Source organism: Capricornis sumatraensis, chromosome 6, assembly GCF_032405125.1.
Source record: "Capricornis sumatraensis isolate serow.1 chromosome 6, serow.2, whole genome shotgun sequence".
Taxonomy (NCBI): Eukaryota; Metazoa; Chordata; class Mammalia; order Artiodactyla; family Bovidae; genus Capricornis; species Capricornis sumatraensis.
Window position 1 is genome coordinate 4,485,867 of NC_091074.1, and position 20,924 is coordinate 4,506,790.

Below are 20,924 nucleotides of genomic sequence, written 5' to 3' on the forward strand. Positions count from 1 at the left end.
CCCTCGTAGCTCGAGATGAGGGATCCTTTCCCTGCTTTCAACGGGAAAGAATTCCCGGCGTTCCCGTCGCATCTCAAGAGGAGGCACTCTCAACAGGAAAGGCGAGAGGAACTCCATGGTCGTACCACCATTCCAAGAGTCCCCCAGATGTCTCAGTCCATTCCAGAGGAACCTGTTTGCCCTGCACTGGCTGATCTTTCACGCCGAGGATCGACTCACACAACGGTGGCACGTGAGACAGCCCTGTGGGAAAGCCTCGAGGGAAAGCCTCGAGGGAAAACCACAGATCCTTTGATCCACGCGACGGGAAGCGTGACATTGCTGCTACAGCCTGGAAGGAAGGCGCACGTGCATGCCCCCACTCGAGACGAGGCCTAACCCCCCTGGGGAGACTCCAGAAGTACCCAAAGACACATGTCAGCCCCTGAGAGGAATCCTCGGTTCCGGCCCTGACTCCACAGAAGGATTTTGGCCCCGGTATCGACGGGAGAGGAATCCCGAGAGGCCCCCGAGCAACTCGCATGGGGACTGGCCTTTCCTGAGGACACCAGGGCGGGTCCCTGAGGTCCCCGTCGTAACTCGAGAACACCTGCCGCAACTCGAGAAAATCCAGGAAGTTCTCCCTTCCAGGCGAGATGAGGCCTATTTCCGATGAGGCGTCTGGAGACTAATGACACTGAACCTCTGGAACTTCGAAAGGGTCTTTCACACCCTTGCTGCAACTCAAGAAGTTCACCGCCATACCCGTCTCCACTCGAGAGGAAACACGATGGTCCCGCCCACATCCAGAGGAGCCCCGTTTCCCCCTCGTAGCTCGAGATGAGGGATCCTTTCCCTGCTATCAACGGGAAAGAATTCCCGGCGTTCCCGTCGCATCTCAAGAGGAGGCACTCTCAACAGGAAAGATGATAGGAACTCCATGGTCGTACCACCATTCCAAGAGTCCCCGAGATTTCTCAGTCCATTCCAGAGGAAACTCTTTGCCCTGTACTGGCTCATCTTTCACGCCGAGGATCGACTCACACCACGGGGGCACGTGGGACAGCCCTGTGGGAAAGCCTCGAGGGAAAGCCTCGAGGGAAAACCACAGATCCTTTGATCCACGCGACGGGAAGCATGACATTGCTGCTACAACCTGGAAGGAAAGCGCACGTGCATGCCCCCACTCGAGACGAGGCCTGACTCCCCTGGGGAGACTCCAGAAGTACCCAAAGATCCATGTCAGCCCCTGAGAGGAATCCTCGGTTCCGGCCCTGACTCCACACAAGGTTTTTGGCCCCGGTATCGACGGGAGAGGAATCCCGAGAGGCCCCCTAGCAACTCGCATGGGGACTGGCCTCTCCTGAGGCCACCAGGGCGGGTCCCTGAGGTCCCCGTCGTAACTCGAGAACACCTTCCGCAACTCGAGAAAATCCAGGAAGTTCTCCCTTCCAGGCGAGATGAGGCCTATTTCCGATGAGGCCTCTGGAGACAAATGACACCTAACCTCTGGAACTTCGAAAGGGTCTTTCACACCCTTGCTGCAACTCAAGAAGTTCACCGCCATACCCGTCTCCACTCGAGAGGAAGCACGATGGTGCCGCCCACATCCAGAGGAGCCCCGTTTCCCCCTCGTAGCTCGAGATGAGGGATCCATTCCCTGCTTTCAACGGGAAAGAATTCCCGGCGTTCCCGTCGCATCTCAAGAGGAGGCACTCTCAACAGGAAAGGCGAGAGGAACTCCATGGTCGTACCACCATTCCAAGAGTCCCCCAGATGTCTCAGTCCATTCCAGAGCAGCCTCTTTGCCTTGCACTGGCTCATCTTTCATGCCGAGGATCGAATCACACCACGTTGGCACGTGGGAGAGCCCTGTGGGAAAGCCTCAAGGGAAAGCCTGGAGGGAAATCCACAGATCCTATGATCTACGCGACCGGAAGAGTGTCTTTGCTGCTTCAGCCTGGAAGGAAAGCGCACGTGCATGCCACCACTCGAGTCGAGGCCTGACTCCCCTCGGGAGACTCCAGAAAGACCCAAAGATCCATGTCTGCCCCTGAGAGTAATCCTCGGTTCCGGCCCTCACTCCACACAAGGTTTTTGGTCCAGGTATCGACGGGAGAGGAATACCGAGAGGCAACCTAGCAACTCGCATGAGGACTGGCCTTTCCTGAGGCCACCATGGCGGGTCCCTGAGGTCCCCGTCGTAACTCGAGAACACCTGCTGCAACTCGAGAAAATCCAGGAAGTTCTCCCTTCCAGGCGAGATGAGGCCTATTTCCGATGAGGCGTCTTGAGACTAATGACACCTAACTTCTGGAACTTCGAAAGGGTCTTTCACACCCTTGCTGCAACTCAAGAAGTTCACCGCCATACCCGTCTCCACTCGAGAGGAAGCACGATCGTCCCACCCACAACCAGAGGAGCCCCGTTTCCCCCTCGTAGCTCGAGATGAGGGATCCTTTCCCTGCTTTCAATGGGAAATAATTCCCGGTGTTCCCGTCGCATCTCAAGAGGAGGCACTCTCAACAGGAAAGGCGAGAGGAACTCCATGGTCGTACCACCATTCCAAGAGTCCCCCAGATGTCTCAGTCCATTCCAGAGGAGCCTCTTTGCCCTGCACTGGCTCATCTTTCACGCCGAGGATCGACTCACACCACGGTGGCACGTGGGACAGCCCTGTGGGAAAGCCTCGAGGGAAAGCCTCGAGGGAAAACCACAGATCCTTTGATCCACGCGACGGGAAGCGTGACATTGCTGCTACAGCCTGGAAGGAAAGCGCAAGTGCATGCCCCGACTCGAGACGAGGCCTGACTCCCTTGGGGACACTCCAGAAGTACCCAAAGATCCATGTCAGCCCCTGAGAGGAATCCTCGGTTCCGGCCCTGACTCCAAAAAATGTTTTTCGGCCCGGTATCGGCGGGAGAGGAATCCCGAGAGGCCCCCTAGCAACTCGCATGGGGACTGGCCTCTCCTGAGGCCACCAGGGCGGGTCCCTGAGGTCCCCGTCGTAACTCGAGAACACCTGCCGCAACTCGAGAAAATCCAGGAAGTTCTCCCTTCCAGGCGAGATGAGGCCTATTTCCGATGAGGCGTCTGGAGATAAATGACACCTAACTTCTGGAACTTCGAAAGGGTCTTTCACACCCTTGCTGCAACTCAAGAAGTTCACCGCCATACCCGTCTCCACTCGGGAGGAAGCACGATGGTCCCGCCCACATCCAGAGGAGTCCCGTTTCCCCCTCGTAGCTCGAGATGAGGGATCCTTTCCCTGCTTTCAACGGGAAAGAATTCCCGGCGTTCCCGTCGCATCTCAAGAGGAGGCACTCTCAACAGGAAAGGCGAGAGGAACTCCATGGTCGTACCACCATTCCACGAGTCCCCCAGATGTCTCAGTCCATTCCAGAGGAACCTCTTTGCCCTGCACTGGCTCATCTTTCACGCCGAGGATCGACTCACACCACGGTGGCACGTGGGACAGCCCTGTGGGAAAGCCTCGAGGGAAAGCCTCGAGGGAAAACCACAGATCCTTTGATCCACGCCACGGGAAGCGTGACATTGCTGCTACAGCCTGGAAGGAAAGCGCAAGTGCATGCCCCCACACGAAACGAGGCCTGACTCCTCTGGGGAGAATCCAGAAGTACCCAAAGATCCATGTCAGCACCTGAGAGGAATCCTCGGTTCCGGCCCTGACACCACACAAGGTTTTTGGACCCGGTATCGACGGGAGAGGAATCCCGAGAGGCCCCCTAGCAACTCGCATGGGGACTGGCCTCTCCTGAGGCCACCAGGGCGGGTCCCTGAGGTCCCCGTCGTAACTCGAGAACACCTGCCGCAACTCGAGAAAATCCAGGAAGTTCTCCCTTCCAGGCGAGATGAGGCCTATTTCCGATGAGGCGTCTGGAGACTAATGACACCTAACCTCTGGAACTTCGAAAGGGTCTTTCACACCCTTGCTGCAACTCAAGAAGTTTACCGCCATACCTGTCTCCACTCGAGAGGAAGCACGATGGTCCCGCCCACATCCAGAGGAGCCCCGTTTCCCCCTCGGAGCTCGAGATGAGGGATCCTTTCCCTGCTTTCAACGGGAAAGAATTCCCGGCGTTCCCGTCGCATCTCAAGAGGAGGCACTCTCAACAGGAAAGATGAGAGGAACTCCATGGTCGTACCACCATTCCAAGAGTCCCCCAGATGTCTCAGTCCATTCCAGAGGAAACTCTTTCCCCTGCACTGGCTCATCTTTCACGCCGAGGATCGACTCACACCACGGTGGCACATGGGACAGCCCTGTGGGAAAGCCTCGAGGGAAAGCCTCGAGGGAAAACCACAGATCCTTTGATCCACGCGACGGGAAGCATGACATTGCTGCTACAGCCTGGAAGGAAAGCGCACGTGCATGCCCCCACTCGAGACGAGGCCTGACTCCCCTGGCGAGACTCCAGAAGTACCCAAAGATCCATGTCAGCCCCTGAGAGGAATCCTCGGTTCCGGCCCTGACTCCACACAAGGTTTTTGGCCCCGGTATCGACGGGAGAGGAATCCCGAGAGGCCCCCTAGCAACTCGCATGGGGACTGGCCTCTCCTGAGGCCACCAGGGCGGGTCCCTGAGGTCCCCGTCGTAACTCGAGAACACCTTCCGCAACTCGAGAAAATCCAGGAAGTTCTCCCTTCCAGGCGAGATGAGGCCTATTTCCGATGAGGCCTCTGGAGACAAATGACACCTAACCTCTGGAACTTCGAAAGGGTCTTTCACACCCTTGCTGCAACTCAAGAAGTTCACCGCCATACCCGTCTCCACTCGAGAGGAAGCACGATGGTCCCGCCCACATCCAGAGGAGCCCCGTTTCCCCCTCGTAGCTCGAGATGAGGGATCCATTCCCTGCTTTCAACGGGAAAGTATTCCCGGCGTTCCCGTCGCATCTCAAGAGGAGGCACTCTCAACAGGAAAGGCGAGAGGAACTCCATGGTCGTACCACCATTCCAAGAGTCCCCCAGATGTCTCAGTCCATTCCAGAGAAGCCTCTTTGCCCTGCACTGGCTCATCTTTCACGCCGAGGATCGACTCACACCACGGTGGCACGTGGGACAGCCCTGTGGGAAAGCCTCGAGCGAAAGCCTCGAGGGAAAACCACAGATCCTTTGATCCACGCGACGGGAAGCATGACATTGCTGCTACAACCTGGAAGGAAAGCGCACGTGCATGCCCCCACTCGAGACGAGGCCTGACTCCCCTGGGGAGACTCCACAAGTACCCAAAGATCCATGTCAGCCCCTGAGAGGAATCCTCGGTTCCGGCCCTGACTCCACACAAGGTTTTTGGCCCCGGTATCGACGGGAGAGGAATCCCGAGAGGCCCCCTAGCAACTCGCATGGGGACTGGCCTCTCCTGAGGCCACCAGGGCGGGTCCCTGAGGTCCCCGTCGTAACTCGAGAACACCTTCCGCAACTCGAGAAAATCCAGGAAGTTCTCCCTTCCAGGCGAGATGAGGCCTATTTCCGATGAGGCCTCTGGAGACTAATGACACCTAACCTCTGGAACTTCGAAAGGGTCTTTCACACCCTTGCTGCAACTCAAGAAGTTCACCGCCATACCCGTCTCCACTCGAGAGGAAGCACGATGGTCCCGCCCACATCCAGAGGAGCCCCGTTTCCCCCTCGTAGCTCGAGATGAGGGATCCATTCCCTGCTTTCAACGGGAAAGAATTCCCGGCGTTCCCGTCGCATCTCAAGAGGAGGCACTCTCAACAGGAAAGGCGAGAGGAACTCCATGGTCGTACCACCATTCCAAGAGTCCCCCAGATGTCTCAGTCCATTCCAGAGAAGCCTCTTTGCCCTGCACTGGCTCATCTTTCACGCCGAGGATCGACTCACACCACGGTGGCACGTGGGACAGCCCTGTGGGAAAGCCTCGAGCGAAAGCCTCGAGGGAAAACCACAGATCCTTTGATCCACGCGACGGGAAGCGTGACATTGCTGCTACAGCCTGGAAGGAAAGCGCACGTGCATGCCCCCACTCGAGACGAGGCCTGACTCCCCTGGGGAGACTCCAGAAGTACCCAAAGATCCATGTCAGCCCCTGAGAGGAATGCTCGGTTCCGGCCCTGACTCCACACAAGGTTTTTGGCCCCGGTATCGACGGGAGAGGAGTCCCGAGAGGCCCCCTAGCAAATCGCATGGGGACTGGCCTCTCGTGAGGCCACCAGGGCGTTCCCTGAGGTCCCCGTCGTAACTGGAGAACACCTGCCACAACTCGAGAAAATCCAGGAAGTTCTCCCTTCCAGGCGAGATGAGGCCTATTTCCGATGAGGCGTCTGGACACTAATGACACCTAACCTCTGGAACTTCGAAAGGGTCTTTCACACCCTTGCTGCAACTGAAGAAGTTCACCGCCATACCCGTGTCGACTCGAGAGGAAGCATGATGGTCCCGCCCACATCCAGAGGAGCCCCGTTTCCCCCTCGTAGCTCGAGATGAGGGATCCTTTCCCTTCTTTCAACGGGAAAGAATTCCCGGTGTTCCCATCGCATCTCAAGAGGAGGCACTCTCAACAGGAAAGGCGAGAGGAACTCCATGGTCGTACCACCATTCCAAGAGTCCCCCAGATGTCTCAGTCCATTCCAGAGCAACCTCTTTGCCTTGCACTGGCTCATCTTTCATGCCGAGGATCGAATCACACCACGTTGGCACGTGGGAGAGCCCTGTGGGAAAGCCTCAAGGGAAAGCCTGGAGGGAAATCCACAGATCCTATGATCTACGCGACCGGAAGAGTGTCTTTGCTGCTTCAGCCTGGAAGGAAAGCGCACGTGCATGCCACCACTCGAGTCGAGGCCTGACTCCCCTCGGGAGACTCCAGAAAGACCCAAAGATCCATGTCTGCCCCTGAGAGTAATCCTCGGTTCCGGCCCTCACTCCACACAAGGTTTTTGGTCCAGGTATCGACGGGAGAGGAATACCGAGAGGCAACCTAGCAACTCGCATGAGGACTGGCCTTTCCTGAGGCCACCATGGCGGGTCCCTGAGGTCCCCGTCGTAACTCGAGAACACCTGCTGCAACTCGAGAAAATCCAGGAAGTTCTCCCTTCCAGGCGAGATGAGGCCTATTTCCGATGAGGCGTCTTGAGACTAATGACACCTAACTTCTGGAACTTCGAAAGGGTCTTTCACACCCTTGCTGCAACTCAAGAAGTTCACCGCCATACCCGTCTCCACTCGAGAGGAAGCACGATCGTCCCACCCACAACCAGAGGAGCCCCGTTTCCCCCTCGTAGCTCGAGATGAGGGATCCTTTCCCTGCTTTCAATGGGAAATAATTCCCGGTGTTCCCGTCGCATCTCAAGAGGAGGCACTCTCAACAGGAAAGGCGAGAGGAACTCCATGGTCGTACCACCATTCCAAGAGTCCCCCAGATGTCTCAGTCCATTCCAGAGCAACATCTTTGCCCTGCACAGGCTCATCTTTCACGCCGAGGATCGACTCACACCACGGTGGCACGTGGGACAGCCCTGTGGGAAAGCCTCGAGGGAAAGCCTCGAGGGAAAACCACAGATCCTTTGATCCACGCCACGGGAAGCGTGACATTGCTGCTACAGCCTGGAAAGAAAGCGCACGTGCATGCCCCCACTCGAGACGAGGCCTGACTCCCCTGGGGAGACTCCAGAAGTACCCAAAGATACATGTCAGCCCCTGAGAGGAATCCTCGGTTCCGGCCCTGTCTCCACACAAGGTTTTTGGCCCCGGTATCGACGGGAGAGGAATCTCGAGAGGCCCCCTAGCACATCGCATGGGGAATGGCCTCTCCTGAGGCCACCAGGGCGGGTCCCTGAGGTCCCCGTCGTAACACGAGAACACCTGCCGCAACTCGAGAAAATCCAGGAAGTTCTCCCTTCCAGGCGAGATGAGCCCTATTTCCGATGAGGCGTCTGGAGACTAATGACACCTAACCTCTGGAACTTCGAAAGGGTCTTTCACACCCTTGCTGCAACTCAAGAAGTTCACTGCCATACCCATCTCCACTCGAGAGGAAGCACGATGGTCCCGCCCACATCCAGAGGAGCCCCGTTTCCCCCTCGTAGTTCGAGATGAGGGATCCTTTCCCTGCTTTCAACGGGAAAGAATTCCCGGCATTCCCGTCGCATCTCAAGAGGAGGCACTCTCAACAGGAAAGGCGAGAGGAACTCCATGGTCGTACCACCATTCCAAGAGTCCCCCAGATGTCTCAGTCCATTCCAGAGGAACCTCTTTGCCCTGCACTGGCTCATCCTTCACGCCGAGGATCGACTCACACCACGGTGGCACGTGGGACAGCCCTGTGGGAAAGCCTCGAGGGAAAGCCTCGAGGGAAAACCACAGATCCTTTGATACACGCTACGGGAAGCGTGACATTGCTGCTACAGCCTGGAAGGAAAGCGCACATGCATGCCCCCACTCGAGACGAGGCCTGACTCCCCTGGGGAGACTCCACAAGTACACAAAGATCCATGTCAGCCCCTGAGAGGAATCCTCGGTTCTGGCCCAGACTCCGCACAAGGTTTTTGGCCCCGGTATCGACGGGAGAGGAATCCCGAGAGGCCCCCTAGCACATCGCATGGGGACTGGCCTCTCCTGAGTCCACCAGGGCGGGTCCCTGAGGTCCGCGTCGTAACTCGAGAACACCTGCCGCAACTCGAGAAAATCCAGGAAGTTCTCCCTTCCAGGCGAGATGAGGCCTATTTCCGATGAGGCGTCTGGAGACTAATGACACCTAACCTCTGGAACTTCGAAAGGGTCTTTCACACCCTTGCTGCAACTCAAGAAGTTCACCGCCATACCCGTCTCCACTCGAGAGGAAGCACGATGGTCCCGCCCACATCCAGAGGAGCCCCGTTTCCCTCTCGTAGCTCTAGATGAGGGATCCTTTCCCTGCTTTCAACGGGAAAGAATTCCCTGCGTTCCCGTCGCATCTCAAGAGGAGGCACTCTCAACAGGAAAGGCGAGAGGAACTCCATGGTCGTACCACCATTCCAAGAGTCCCCCAGATGTCTCAGTCCATTCCAGAGGAACCTCTTTGCCCTGCACTGGCTCATCTTTCACGCCGAGGATCGACTCACACCACGGTGGCACGTGGGACAGCCCTGTGGGAAAGCCTCGAGGGAAAGCCTCGAGGGAAAGCCTCGAGGGAAAACCACAGATCCTTTGATCCACGCGACGGGTAGCGTGACATTGCTGCTACAGCCTGGAAGGAAAGCGCACGTGCATGCCCCCACTCGAGACGAGGCCTGACTCCCCTGGGGAGACTCCAGAAGTACCCAAAGATCCATGTCAGCCCCTGAGAGGAAACCTCGGTTCCGGCCCTGACTCCACACAATGTTTTTGGCCCCGGTATCGACGGGAGAGGAATCCCGAGAGGCCCCCTAGCAACTCGCATGGGGACTGGCCTCTCCTGAGGCCACCAGGGCGGGTCCCTGAGGTCCCCGTCGTAACTCGAGAACACCTGCCGCAACTCGAGAAAATCCAGGAAGTTCTCCCTTCCAGGCGAGATGAGGCCTATTTCCGATGAGGCCTCTGGAGACTAAGGACACCAAACCTCTGGAACTTCGAAAGGGTCTTTCACACCCTTGCTGCAACTCAAGAAGTTCACCGCCATACCCGTCTCCACTCGAGAGGAAGCACGATGGTCCCGCCCACATCCAGAGGAGCCCCGTATCCTCCTCGTAGCTCGAGATGAGGGATCCTTTCCCTGCTTTCAACGGGAAAGTATTCCCGGCGTTCCCGTCGCATCTCAAGAGGAGGCACTCTCAACAGGAAAGGCGAGAAGAACTCCATGATCGTACCACCATTCCAAGAGTCCCCCAGATGTCTCAGTCCATTCCAGAGGAACCTCTTTGCCCTGCACTGGCTCATCTTTCACGCCGAGGATCGACTCACAACACGGTGGCACGTGGGACAGCCCTGTGGGAAAGCCTCGAGGGAAAGCCTCGAGGGAAAACCACAGATCCTTTGATCCACGCCACGGGAAGCGTGACATTGCTGCTACAGCCTGGAAGGAAAGCGCACGTGCATGCCCCCACTCGAGACGAGGCCTGACTCCCCTGGGGAGACTCCAGAAGTACCCAAAGATCCATGTCAGACCCTGAGAGAAATCCTCGGTTCCGGCCCTGACTCCACACAAGGTTTTTGGCCCCGGTATCGACGGGAGAGGAATCCCGAGAGGCCCCCTAGCAACTCGCATGGGGACGGGCCTCTCCTGAGGCCACCATGGCGGGTCCCTGAGGTCCCCGTCGTAACTCGAGAACACCTGCCGCAACTCGAGAAAATCCAGGAAGTTCTCCCTTCCAGGCGAGATGAGGCCTATTTCCGATGAGGCGTCTGGAGACTAATGACACCTAACCTCTGGAACTTCGAAAGGGTCTTTCACACCCTTGCTGCAACTCAAGAAGTTCACCGCCATACCCGTCTCCACTCGAGAGGAAGCACGATGGTCCCGCCCACATCCAGAGGAGCCCCGTTTCCCCCTCGTAGCTCGAGATGAGGGATCCTTTCCCTGCTTTCAACGGGAAAGAATTCCCGGCGTTCCCGTCGCATCTCAAGAGGAGGCACTCTCAACAGGAAAGGCGAGAGGAACTCCATGGTCGTACCACCATTCCAAGAGTCCCCCAGATGTCTCAGTCCATTCCAGAGGAACCTCTTTGCCATGCACTGGCTCATCTTTCACGCCGAGGATCGACTCATACCACGGTGGCACGTGGGACAGCCCTGTGGGAAAGCCTCGAGGGAAAGCCTCGAGGGAAAACCACAGATCATTTGATCCAAGCGACGGGAAGCGTGACATTGCTGCTAAAGCCTGGAAGGAAAGCGCCCGCGCATGCCCCCACTCGAGACGAGGCCTGACTCCCCTGGGGAGACTCCAGAAGTACCCAAAGATCCATGTCAGCCCCTGAGAGGAATCCTCGGTTCCGGCCCTGACTCCACACAAGGTTTTTGGCCCCGGTATCGACGGGAGAGGAATCCCGAGAGGCCCCCTAACAACTCGCATGGGGACTGGCCTCTCCTGAGGCCACCAGGGCGGGTCCCTGAGGTCCCCGTCGTAACTCGAGAACACCTGCCGCAACTCGAGAAAATCCAGGAAGTTCTCCCTTCCAGGCGAGATGAGGCCTATTTCCGATGAGGCGTCTGGAGACTAATGACACCTAACCTCTGGAACTTCGAAAGGGTCTTTCACACCCTTGCTGCAACTCAAGAAGTTCACCGCCATACCCGTCTCCACTCGAGAGGAAGCACGATGGTCCCGCCCACATCCAGAGGAGCCCCGTTTCCCCCTCGGAGCTCGAGATGAGGGATCCTTTCCCTGCTTTCAACGGGAAAGAATTCCCGGCGTTCCCGTCGCATCTCAAGAGGAGGCACTCTCAACAGGAAAGGCGAGAGGAACTCCATGGTCGTACCACCATTCCAAGAGTCCCCCAGATGTCTCAGTCCATTCCAGAGGAACCTCTTTGCCCTGCACTGGCTCATTTTTCACGCCGAGAATCGACTCACACCACGGTGTCACGTGGGACAGCCCTGTGAGAAAGCCTCGAGGGAAAGCCTCGAGGGAAAACCACAGATCCTTTGATCCACGCGACGGGAAGCGTGACATTGCTGCTACAGCCTTTAAGGAAAGGGCACGTGCATGCCCCCACACGAGACGAGGCCTGTCTCCCCTGGCGAGACTCCAGAAGTACCCAAAGATCCATATTAGCCCCTGAGAGGAATCCTCGGTTCCGGCCCTGACTCCACACAAGGTTTTTGGCCCCGGTATCGACGGGAGAGGAATCCCGAGGGGCCCCCTAGCAACACGCATAGGGACTGGCCTCTCCTGAGGCCACCAGGGCGGGTCCCTGAGGTCCCCGTCGTAACTCGAGAACACCTGCCGCAACTCGAGAAAATCAAGGAAGTTCTCCCTTCCAGGCGAGATGAGGCCTATTTCCGATGAGGCGTCTGGAGACTAATGACACCTAACCTCTGGAACTTCGAAAGGGTCTTTCACACCCTTGCTGCAACTCAAGAAGTTCACCGCCATACCCGTCTCCACTCGAGAGAAAGCACGATGGTCCCGCCTACATCCAGAGGAGCCCCGTTTCCCCCTCGTAGCTCGAGATGAGGGATCCTTTCCCTGCTTTCAACGGGAAAAAATTCCCGGCGTTCCCGTCGCATCTCAAGAGGTGGCACTCTCAACAGGAAAGGAGAGAGGAACTCCATGGTCGTACCACCATTCCAAGAGTCCCCCAGATGTCTCAGTCCATTCCAGAGGAACCTCTTTGCCCTGCACTGGCTCATCTTTCACGCCGAGGATCGACTCACACCACGGTGGCACGTGGGACAGCCCTGTGGGAAAGCCTCGAGGGAAAACCACACATCATTTGATCCACGCGACGGGAAGCGTGACATTGCTGCTACAGCCTGGAAGGGAAGTGCACGTGCATGCCCCCACTCGAGACGAGGCCTGACTCCCCTGGGGAGACTCCAGAAGTACCCAAAGATCCATGTCAGCCCCTGAGAGGAATCCTCGGTTCCGGCCCTGACTCCTCACAAGGTTTTTGGCCCCGGTATCGACGGGAGAGGAATCCCGAGAGGCCCCCTAGCAACTCGCATAGGGACTGGCCTCTCCTGAGGCCACCAGGGTGGGTCCCTGAGGTCCCCGTCGTAACTCGAGAACACCTGCCGCAACTCGAGAAAATCCAGGAAGTTCTCCCTTCCAGGCGAGATGAGGCCTATTTCCGATGAGGCGTCTGGAGACTAATGACACCTTACCTCTGGAACTTCGAAAGGGTCTTTCACAGCCTTGCTGCAACTCAAGAAGTTCACCACCATACCCATCTCCACTAGAGAGGAAGCACGATGGTCCCGCCCACATCCAGAGGAGCCCCGTTTCCCCCTCGTAGCTCGAGATGAGGGATCCTTTCCCTGCTTTCAACGGGAAAGAATTCCCGGCGTTCCCGTCGCATCTCAAGAGGAGGCACTCTCAACAGGAAAGGCGAGAGGAACTCCATGGTCGTACCACCATTCCAAGAGTCCCCCAGATGTCTCAGTCCATTCCAGAGGAACCTCTTTGCCCTGCACTGGCTCATCTTTCACGCCGAGGATCGACTCACACCACGGTGGCACGTGGGACAGCCCTGTGGGAAAGGCTCGAGGGAAAGCCTCGAGGGAAAACCACAGATCCTTTGATCCACGCGCCGGGAAGCGTGACATTGCTGCTACAGCCTGGAAGGAAAGCGCACGTGCATGCCCCCACTCGAGACGAGGCCTGACTCCCCTGGGGAGACTCCAGAAGTACCCAAAGATCCATGTCAGCCCCTGAGAGGAATTCTCGGTTCCGGCCCTGACTCCACACAAGCTTTTTGGCCCCGGTATCGACGGGAGAGGAATCCCGAGAGGCCCCCTAGCAACTCGCATGGGGACTGGCCTCTCCTGAGGCCACCAGGGCGGGTCCCTGAGGTCCCCGTCGTAACTCGAGAACACCTGCCGCAACTCGAGAAAATCCAGGAAGTTCTCCCTTCCAGGCGAGATGAGGCCTATTTCCGATGAGGCCTCTGGAGACTAAGGACACCAAACCTCTGGAACTTCGAAAGGGTCTTTCACACCCTTGCTGCAACTCAAGAAGTTCACCGCCATACCCGTCTCCACTCGAGAGGAAGCACGATGGTCCCGCCCACATCCAGAGGAGCCCCGTATCCTCCTCGTAGCTCGAGATGAGGGATCCTTTCCCTGCTTTCAACGGGAAAGTATTCCCGGCGTTCCCGTCGCATCTCAAGAGGAGGCACTCTCAACAGGAAAGGCGAGAAGAACTCCATGATCGTACCACCATTCCAAGAGTCCCCCAGATGTCTCAGTCCATTCCAGAGGAACCTCTTTGCCCTGCACTGGCTCATCTTTCACGCCGAGGATCGACTCACAACACGGTGGCACGTGGGACAGCCCTGTGGGAAAGCCTCGAGGGAAAGCCTCGAGGGAAAACCACAGATCCTTTGATCCACGCCACGGGAAGCGTGACATTGCTGCTACAGCCTGGAAGGAAAGCGCACGTGCATGCCCCCACTCGAGACGAGGCCTGACTCCCCTGGGGAGACTCCAGAAGTACCCAAAGATCCATGTCAGACCCTGAGAGAAATCCTCGGTTCCGGCCCTGACTCCAGACAAGGTTTTTGGCCCCGGTATCGACGGGAGAGGAATCCCGAGAGGCCCCCTAGCAACTCGCATGGGGACGGGCCTCTCCTGAGGCCACCATGGCGGGTCCCTGAGGTCCCCGTCGTAACTCGAGAACACCTGCCGCAACTCGAGAAAATCCAGGAAGTTCTCCCTTCCAGGCGAGATGAGGCCTATTTCCGATGAGGCGTCTGGAGACTAATGACACCTAACCTCTGGAACTTCGAAAGGGTCTTTCACACCCTTGCTGCAACTCAAGAAGTTCACCGCCATACCCGTCTCCACTCGAGAGGAAGCACGATGGTCCCGCCCACATCCAGAGGAGCCCCGTTTCCCCCTCGTAGCTCGAGATGAGGGATCCTTTCCCTGCTTTCAACGGGAAAGAATTCCCGGCGTTCCCGTCGCATCTCAAGAGGAGGCACTCTCAACAGGAAAGGCGAGAGGAACTCCATGGTCGTACCACCATTCCAAGAGTCCCCCAGATGTCTCAGTCCATTCCAGAGGAACCTCTTTGCCATGCACTGGCTCATCTTTCACGCCGAGGATCGACTCATACCACGGTGGCACGTGGGACAGCCCTGTGGGAAAGCCTCGAGGGAAAGCCTCGAGGGAAAACCACAGATCATTTGATCCAAGCGACGGGAAGCGTGACATTGCTGCTAAAGCCTGGAAGGAAAGCGCCCGCGCATGCCCCCACTCGAGACGAGGCCTGACTCCCCTGGGGAGACTCCAGAAGTACCCAAAGATCCATGTCAGCCCCTGAGAGGAATCCTCGGTTCCGGCCCTGACTCCACACAAGGTTTTTGGCCCCGGTATCGACGGGAGAGGAATCCCGAGAGGCCCCCTAACAACTCGCATGGGGACTGGCCTCTCCTGAGGCCACCAGGGCGGGTCCCTGAGGTCCCCGTCGTAACTCGAGAACACCTGCCGCAACTCGAGAAAATCCAGGAAGTTCTCCCTTCCAGGCGAGATGAGGCCTATTTCCGATGAGGCGTCTGGAGACTAATGACACCTAACCTCTGGAACTTCGAAAGGGTCTTTCACACCCTTGCTGCAACTCAAGAAGTTCACCGCCATACCCGTCTCCACTCGAGAGGAAGCACGATGGTCCCGCCCACATCCAGAGGAGCCCCGTTTCCCCCTCGGAGCTCGAGATGAGGGATCCTTTCCCTGCTTTCAACGGGAAAGAATTCCCGGCGTTCCCGTCGCATCTCAAGAGGAGGCACTCTCAACAGGAAAGGCGAGAGGAACTCCATGGTCGTACCACCATTCCAAGAGTCCCCCAGATGTCTCAGTCCATTCCAGAGGAACCTCTTTGCCCTGCACTGGCTCATTTTTCACGCCGAGAATCGACTCACACCACGGTGTCACGTGGGACAGCCCTGTGAGAAAGCCTCGAGGGAAAGCCTCGAGGGAAAACCACAGATCCTTTGATCCACGCGACGGGAAGCGTGACATTGCTGCTACAGCCTTTAAGGAAAGGGCACGTGCATGCCCCCACACGAGACGAGGCCTGTCTCCCCTGGCGAGACTCCAGAAGTACCCAAAGATCCATATTAGCCCCTGAGAGGAATCCTCGGTTCCGGCCCTGACTCCACACAAGGTTTTTGGCCCCGGTATCGACGGGAGAGGAATCCCGAGGGGCCCCCTAGCAACATGCATAGGGACTGGCCTCTCCTGAGGCCAACAGGGCGGGTCCCTGAGGTCCCCGTCGTAACTCGAGAACACCTGCCGCAACTCGAGAAAATCAAGGAAGTTCTCCCTTCCAGGCGAGATGAGGCCTATTTCCGATGAGGCGTCTGGAGACTAATGACACCTAACCTCTGGAACTTCGAAAGGGTCTTTCACACCCTTGCTGCAACTCAAGAAGTTCACCGCCATACCCGTCTCCACTCGAGAGAAAGCACGATGGTCCCGCCTACATCCAGAGGAGCCCCGTTTCCCCCTCGTAGCTCGAGATGAGGGATCCTTTCCCTGCTTTCAACGGGAAAAAATTCCCGGCGTTCCCGTCGCATCTCAAGAGGTGGCACTCTCAACAGGAAAGGAGAGAGGAACTCCATGGTCGTACCACCATTCCAAGAGTCCCCCAGATGTCTCAGTCCATTCCAGAGGAACCTCTTTGCCCTGCACTGGCTCATCTTTCACGCCGAGGATCGACTCACACCACGGTGGCACGTGGGACAGCCCTGTGGGAAAGCCTCGAGGGAAAACCACACATCATTTGATCCACGCGACGGGAAGCGTGACATTGCTGCTACAGCCTGGAAGGGAAGTGCACGTGCATGCCCCCACTCGAGACGAGGCCTGACTCCCCTGGGGAGACTCCAGAAGTACCCAAAGATCCATGTCAGCCCCTGCGAGGAATCCTCGGTTCCGGCCCTGACTCCTCACAAGGTTTTTGGCCCCGGTAACGACGGGAGAGGAATCCCGAGAGGCCCCCTAGCAACTCGCATAGGGACTGGCCTCTCCTGAGGCCACCAGGGCGGGTCCCTGAGGTCCCCGTCGTAACTCGAGAACACCTGCCGCAACTCGAGAAAATCCAGGAAGTTCTCCCTTCCAGGCGAGATGAGGCCTATTTCCGATGAGGCGTCTGGAGACTAATGACACCTTACCTCTGGAACTTCGAAAGGGTCTTTCACAGCCTTGCTGCAACTCAAGAAGTTCACCACCATACCCATCTCCACTAGAGAGGAAGCACGATGGTCCCGCCCACATCCAGAGGAGCCCCGTTTCCCCCTCGTAGCTCGAGATGAGGGATCCTTTCCCTGCTTTCAACGGGAAAGAATTCCCGGCGTTCCCGTCGCATCTCAAGAGGAGGCACTCTCAACAGGAAAGGCGAGAGGAACTCCATGGTCGTACCACCATTCCAAGAGTCCCCCAGATGTCTCAGTCCATTCCAGAGGAACCTCTTTGCCCTGCACTGGCTCATCTTTCACGCCGAGGATCGACTCACACCACGGTGGCACGTGGGACAGCCCTGTGGGAAAGGCTCGAGGGAAAGCCTCGAGGGAAAACCACAGATCCTTTGATCCACGCGACGGGAAGCGAGACATTGCTGCTACAGCCTGGAAGGAAAGCGCACGTGCATGCCCCCACTCGAGACGAGGCCTGACTCCCCTGGGGAGACTCCAGAAGTACCCAAAGATCCATGTCAGCCCCTGAGAGGAATCCTCGGTTCCGGCCCTGACTCCACACAAGGTTTTTGGCCCCGGTATCGACGGGAGAGGAATCCCGAGAGGCCCCCTAGCAACTCGCATGGGGACGGGCCTCTCCTGAGGCCACCATGGCGGGTCCCTGAGGTCCCCGTCGTAACTCGAGAACACCTGCCGCAACTCGAGAAAATCCAGGAAGTTCTCCCTTCCAGGCGAGATGAGGCCTATTTCCGATGAGGCGTCTGGAGACTAATGACACCTAACCTCTGGAACTTCGAAAGGGTCTTTCACACCCTTGCTGCAACTCAAGAAGTTCACCGCCATACCCGTCTCCACTCGAGAGGAAGCACGATGGTCCCGCCCACATCCAGAGGAGCCCCGTTTCCCCCTCGTAGCTCGAGATGAGGGATCCTTTCCCTGCTTTCAACGGGAAAGAATTCCCGGCGTTCCCGTCGCATCTCAAGAGGAGGCACTCTCAACAGGAAAGGTGAGAGGAACTCCATGGTCGTACCACCATTCCAAGAGTCCCCCAGATGTCTCAGTCCATTCCAGAGGAACCTCTTTGCCATGCACTGGCTCATCTTTCACGCCGAGGATCGACTCATACCACGGTGGCACGTGGGACAGCCCTGTGGGAAAGCCTCGAGGGAAAGCCTCGAGGGAAAACCACAGATCATTTGATCCAAGCGACGGGAAGCGTGACATTGCTGCTAAAGCCTGGAAGGAAAGCGCCCGCGCATGCCCCCACTCGAGACGAGGCCTGACTCCCCTGGGGAGACTCCAGAAGTACCCAAAGATCCATGTCAGCCCCTGAGAGGAATCCTCGGTTCCGGCCCTGACTCCACACAAGGTTTTTGGCCCCGGTATCGACGGGAGAGGAATCCCGAGAGGCCCCCTAACAACTCGCATGGGGACTGGCCTCTCCTGAGGCCACCAGGGCGGGTCCCTGAGGTCCCCGTCGTAACTCGAGAACACCTGCCGCAACTCGAGAAAATCCAGGAAGTTCTCCCTTCCAGGCGAGATGAGGCCTATTTCCGATGAGGCGTCTGGAGACTAATGACACCTAACCTCTGGAACTTCGAAAGGGTCTTTCACACCCTTGCTGCAACTCAAGAAGTTCACCGCCATACCCGTCTCCACTCGAGAGGAAGCACGATGGTCCCGCCCACATCCAGAGGAGCCCCGTTTCCCCCTCGGAGCTCGAGATGAGGGATCCTTTCCCTGCTTTCAACGGGAAAGAATTCCCGGCGTTCCCGTCGCATCTCAAGAGGAGGCACTCTCAACAGGAAAGGCGAGAGGAACTCCATGGTCGTACCACCATTCCAAGAGTCCCCCAGATGTCTCAGTCCATTCCAGAGGAACCTCTTTGCCCTGCACTGGCTCATTTTTCACGCCGAGAATCGACTCACACCACGGTGTCACGTGGGACAGCCCTGTGAGAAAGCCTCGAGGGAAAGCCTCGAGGGAAAACCACAGATCCTTTGATCCACGCGACGGGAAGCGTGACATTGCTGCTACAGCCTTTAAGGAAAGGGCACGTGCATGCCCCCACACGAGACGAGGCCTGTCTCCCCTGGCGAGACTCCAGAAGTACCCAAAGATCCATATTAGCCCCTGAGAGGAATCCTCGGTTCCGGCCCTGACTCCACACAAGGTTTTTGGCCCCGGTATCGACGGGAGAGGAATCCCGAGGGGCCCCCTAGCAACACGCATAGGGACTGGCCTCTCCTGAGGCCAACAGGGCGGGTCCCTGAGGTCCCCGTCGTAACTCGAGAACACCTGCCGCAACTCGAGAAAATCAAGGAAGTTCTCCCTTCCAGGCGAGATGAGGCCTATTTCCGATGAGGCGTCTGGAGACTAATGACACCTAACCTCTGGAACTTCGAAAGGGTCTTTCACACCCTTGCTGCAACTCAAGAAGTTCACCGCCATACCCGTCTCCACTCGAGAGAAAGCACGATGGTCCCGCCTACATCCAGAGGAGCCCCGTTTCCCCCTCGTAGCTCGAGATGAGGGATCCTTTCCCTGCTTTCAACGGGAAAAAATTCCCGGCGTTCCCGTCGCATCTCAAGAGGTGGCACTCTCAACAGGAAAGGAGAGAGGAACTCCATGGTCGTACCACCATTCCAAGAGTCCCCCAGATGTCTCAGTCCATTCCAGAGGAACCTCTTTGCCCTGCACTGGCTCATCTTTCACGCCGAGGATCGACTCACACCACGGTGGCACGTGGGACAGCCCTGTGGGAAAGCCTCGAGGGAAAACCACACATCATTTGATCCACGCGACGGGAAGCGTGACATTGCTGCTACAGCCTGGAAGGGAAGTGCACGTGCATGCCCCCACTCGAGACGAGGCCTGACTCCCCTGGGGAGACTCCAGAAGTACCCAAAGATCCATGTCAGCCCCTGAGAGGAATCCTCGGTTCCGGCCCTGACTCCTCACAAGGTTTTTGGCCCCGGTATCGACGGGAGAGGAATCCCGAGAGGCCCCCTAGCAACTCGCATAGGGACTGGCCTCTCCTGAGGCCACCAGGGTGGGTCCCTGAGGTCCCCGTCGTAACTCGAGAACACCTGCCGCAACTCGAGAAAATCCAGGAAGTTCTCCCTTCCAGGCGAGATGAGGCCTATTTCCGATGAGGCGTCTGGAGACTAATGACACCTTACCTCTGGAACTTCGAAAGGGTCTTTCACAGCCTTGCTGCAACTCAAGAAGTTCACCACCATACCCATCTCCACTAGAGAGGAAGCACGATGGTCCCGCCCACATCCAGAGGAGCCCCGTTTCCCCCTCGTAGCTCGAGATGAGGGATCCTTTCCCTGCTTTCAACGGGAAAGAATTCCCGGCGTTCCCGTCGCATCTCAAGAGGAGGCACTCTCAACAGGAAAGGCGAGAGGAACTCCATGGTCGTACCACCATTCCAAGAGTCCCCCAGATGTCTCAGTCCATTCCAGAGGAACCTCTTTGCCCTGCACTGGCTCATCTTTCACGCCGAGGATCGACTCACACCACGGTGGCACGTGGGACAGCCCTGTGGGAAAGGCTCGAGGGAAAGCCTCGAGGGAAAACCACAGATCCTTTGATCCACGCGCCGGGAAGCGTGACATTGCTGCTACAGCCTGGAAGGAAAGCGCACGTGCATGCCCCCACTCGAGACGAGGCCTGACTCCCCTGGGGAGACTCCAGAAGTACCCAAAGATCCATGTCAGCCCCTGAGAGGAATTCTCGGTTCCGGCCCTGACTCCACACAAGCTTTTTGGCCCCGGTATCGACGGGAGAGGAATCCCGAGAGGCCCCCTAGCAACTCGCATGGGGACTGGCCTCTCCTGAGGCCACCAGGGCGGGTCCCTGAGGTCCCCGTCGTAACTCGAGAACACCTGCCGCAACTCGAGAAAATCCAGGAAGTTCTCCCTTCCAGGCGAGATGAGGCCTATTTCCGATGAGGCCTCTGGAGACTAAGGACACCAAACCTCTGGAACTTCGAAAGGGTCTTTCACACCCTTGCTGCAACTCAAGAAGTTCACCGCCATACCCGTCTCCACTCGAGAGGAAGCACGATGGTCCCGCCCACATCCAGAGGAGCCCCGTATCCTCCTCGTAGCTCGAGATGAGGGATCCTTTCCCTGCTTTCAACGGGAA